At 44.7% G+C, this 3545-nt stretch overlaps 1 non-coding gene across 1 annotated transcript; it reads left to right on the plus strand.

Annotated features, from left to right (window-relative positions):
• The first annotated feature begins 283 nt into the window (after positions 1 to 283).
• Positions 284 to 420, plus strand: LOC125401310 (small nucleolar RNA ACA64). The gene has a single exon (XR_007232316.1). It is a non-coding gene; the product is annotated as a small nucleolar RNA ACA64 (small nucleolar RNA).
• The last annotated feature ends 3125 nt before the right edge of the window (positions 421 to 3545 follow it).

Below are 3545 nucleotides of genomic sequence, written 5' to 3' on the forward strand. Positions count from 1 at the left end.
AGAATGTTGAGTGGCTCTTGTATTTTCTAACAGGCACACACTTCCCTTTATAATGGACATGCCTTGACTTTTCACTGGCTTACTGTACATCCCCAAGACTGGGTGGGGCCCATAATTTGTAATTGTGCTGTTCAGTCTTATTTTTCTAAAGCAAATTCAGAGTGAAGCCATAACAACTTTTTGCCTTCCTTGTTCATTTACTTTCCTCTGGTTTAGAATGAGTCATCATGGAAAAAGAGTTTGATAAAAATCTCTGTTATTAAAAATTGCCTCGAAGGTCAATGCACATTGAAAAATATCCCTGACATTGGCCTTGATGCTTATGTGGCGGTTTCAATTTGCTGCTCAGAACCACTAAGGGGCTCAAGATCACCACCTGTTACCCAGGGGTGGGCGGTTGAAACCCAGGCTCAGAGACAGCCAGAAAGGATCACTTAGTTGTTCGAAGGCTATGGTTTCTGGTAGGGGTTCTAACTACGTATTTTCTCCATGGTTTCTCAAGGCTGCTGTAAACCGGACAGCAAGAATGGCAGGCTCTAGCTATCCCCATTGTTTAATTAAAGTGTTTAACTTTTAAAATGTTATTGTGAGGGCTCCAGTCTCTTATCTAGGTTTTGGTGAATAGGAAATTTCTGTCAAATTACGGTGAATATTTTTCATCATATTTTTAAATTTTTATTTATTTATAAAAATTTCCACTTCCTCCCCTCCTCCCAATACCCTCCCCCTCCCTCCACTCCCTCTTCCACTCCAGTCCTAAGAGCAGTCAGGGTTTCCTGCCCAGTGGGAAGTCCAAGGTTCTCCCCCTTCTCTCCAGGTCTAGGAAGGTGAGCATCCAAACAGACTAGGCTCCCACAAAGTCAGTCCATGCAGTAGAATCAAAACTCAGTGCCATTGTCCTTGTCTTCTCAGTTAGCCCTCATTGTCAGCCACATTCAAAGAGTCCAGTTTGATCACATGCTCCATCACTCCCAGTCCAGCTGGCCTCAGTGAGCTCTCATTAGATTAGTCCTATTGTCTCAGTAGGTGGACGCACCCCTTGCAGTCCTGACTTCCTTGCTCATGTTCTCCCTCCTTCTGCTCCTCATTTGGACCTTGGTAACTCAGTCCAGTGCTCCAATGTGGGTCTCTGTCTCTATCTCCATCCATCACCGGATGAAGGTTCTATGGAGATATGCAAGATATTCATCAGTGTGGCTATAGGATAAGGCCATTTCAGGCACCCTCTCCTCTGCTGCCCATGGAACTAGGTGGAAAAATACCCTTGGACACCTGGGAACCCCTCTAGAGCCAAGACTCTAGCCAACCCAAAAATGGTTCCCTTGGTTAGGATAACTTCTTCCCTGCTCCCATATCCATTCTTCCTCTGTCTCAATAATCCCATTCCCCCAAGCTCTCCCCAATCCTCCCCTTCTCCCTTCTCTCTCTCCATCTCCCCTTCCCCCCAATCCATCCCCACCCTCCTGCTTCCAACTTTTGCCCGACGATCTTGTCAACTTCCAATATGCAAATGAATGGAAATAGAAAACACTTCACTGAGTGAGATAACCCAAACTCAAAAAGAGGAATATGGTATGTACTCACTCATAAGCGGATTCTAGCCATAAACAAAAGACATTGAGCCTATAGTTTGTGATCCTAGAGAAGCTAAATAAAAAGGTGAACCCAAAGAAAAACATATATTGATCCATCATATTTTTTAAAGCAAAAATAACGCTGAGTTTATTTTGTGTTGGCCTGAGCATTGGACCTGCCTTAACTGTGGTTAATGTACTTAATGAGGCTCTACTGGAGAAAACTAAATTTTCCTTTGCCTGTGGTAATCCGTTGCAGATAGCTTCTTGATTAGGAGTAGGAGCCAGTGTCCTCTTCCCCTTCTGAGTGCTGGAATCCCACATGGCTTGGACCTGGGCATGTTGCCACAGTCTTTGTGAATTTGTATGTGTATCAATCCTTGAAGACACTGTTCCTTGGAGTCATCCATCCTCATTTGGCCCCTACAATCTGTCTGCTCTTTCATCTCCAAAGCCTCCTGAGACTTGTCGGGGAGAGGTTTGAGGACTGAATGCTCCAAAGTCACTCACGCACCTCACATTGTCTAGTTGTGGGTTTTTCTTTTAGTTCCCATCTACTTCAAGAATTAGCTTCTCTGGTGATGGTTGAGCAAAGATTTGGTCTATGAGTATAGCACAATGTTGTCAGGAATCATTTTTTTTTTGCTATGTTTCTTTAGCTTCAGAACAGTAGTATTTGGTTTTCCCCTAGGCCCATGGCTTATCCAGTACCAGGATTCTGGACATTCTTGTACTGTCAGGAATGAGTTCCAGCTCATGGAGAGGGCTGTGAATTCAATCGCAGAGTGGTTGGTTTCTCTCACAATGGTTGTACCACTACTGCTCAGCTTGTCTTGCAGTCAGGTTGTAGGTTGCAGCGTTTGTAGTTGGGTTGATGATTACCTTTCTCCTCTGACAGTGTGAAGAGTATCTCCCTTTCAGTACCATGAATGTTTGTCAGTAGAAGTGAAACATCTAGTTCGGTGTCAGCTCACCTTCTCTGTGTGTAATGAGATTCTGACTTTAGCAATAGGGCCTTCCTATTAGTTTGCGGTGGGCAACCAATACATTGCCTTGGGGATAAACTGTAATGGGGGTAGACATGTGCAGTGGGTCACATGACTTTTTGATCAATGACTACACACAATTTAACCCGTTTCTGGCACTAGAGGTTTTACTTGGTGATTTAAGGTATTTAGTTGGGGCATTCCCTCCCCTATTACTGCTGACTTCCTTTAGATTTCTTTCATATATGTATATATTCTACAATATTTGGTTGTCTTATATCCTCTCAGATGACCCTTAGTGTTAGTTTCTCTCCTTCTATACCCTCCCTTACACCTATCTTCCATCACCTCCCCATGTAATCCTTCCATTCCTCTCTCCCTGTCTCTCAATAACAACATATTCTTTTTTTATTAAAAGTTTTCACCTCCTCCCCTCCTCCCACTTCCCTCCCTTCCCCTCCCCCCACTTCCCTCCCCCCTTCTTCTCCAGGCCAAAGAACAGTTAGGGTTCCCTACCATATGGGAAGTCCAAGGTCCTCCCTGCTCCCCCCAGGTTCAGGAAGGTGAGCATCCAAACAGACAAGGCTCCTACAAAGCCCGTCCATGCAGTAGAATCAAAGCCCAGCGCCATTGTCCTTGACTTCTCAGTCAGCTTCTACCATCAGCCACATTCAGAGAGTCCAGTTTGATCACATTCTCCATCAGTCCCATTCCAACTCCCATTAGATCAGCCCCACCGTCTATGCACCCCTCGTAGTCCTGACTTCTTTGCTCATGTTCTCCCTTGGGTCTCATTGGGACATTGGGAGCTCAGTCCAGTGCTCCAGCGTGGGTCTCTGTCTCTATCTCCATCCATCACCAGATGAAGGTTCCACATGACATCACCATATTCTTTTTTTTTAAAAAAAATTCAATTAGTTTATTTATTTTACATCCTGACTGACGTTTTCCCTCCCTCTATCCTCCCATCCCCCCATCTCCCCTT

Source organism: Myodes glareolus, chromosome 8, assembly GCF_982192425.1.
Source record: "Myodes glareolus chromosome 8, mMyoGla1.1, whole genome shotgun sequence".
Lineage (NCBI taxonomy): Eukaryota > Metazoa > Chordata > Mammalia > Rodentia > Cricetidae > Myodes > Myodes glareolus.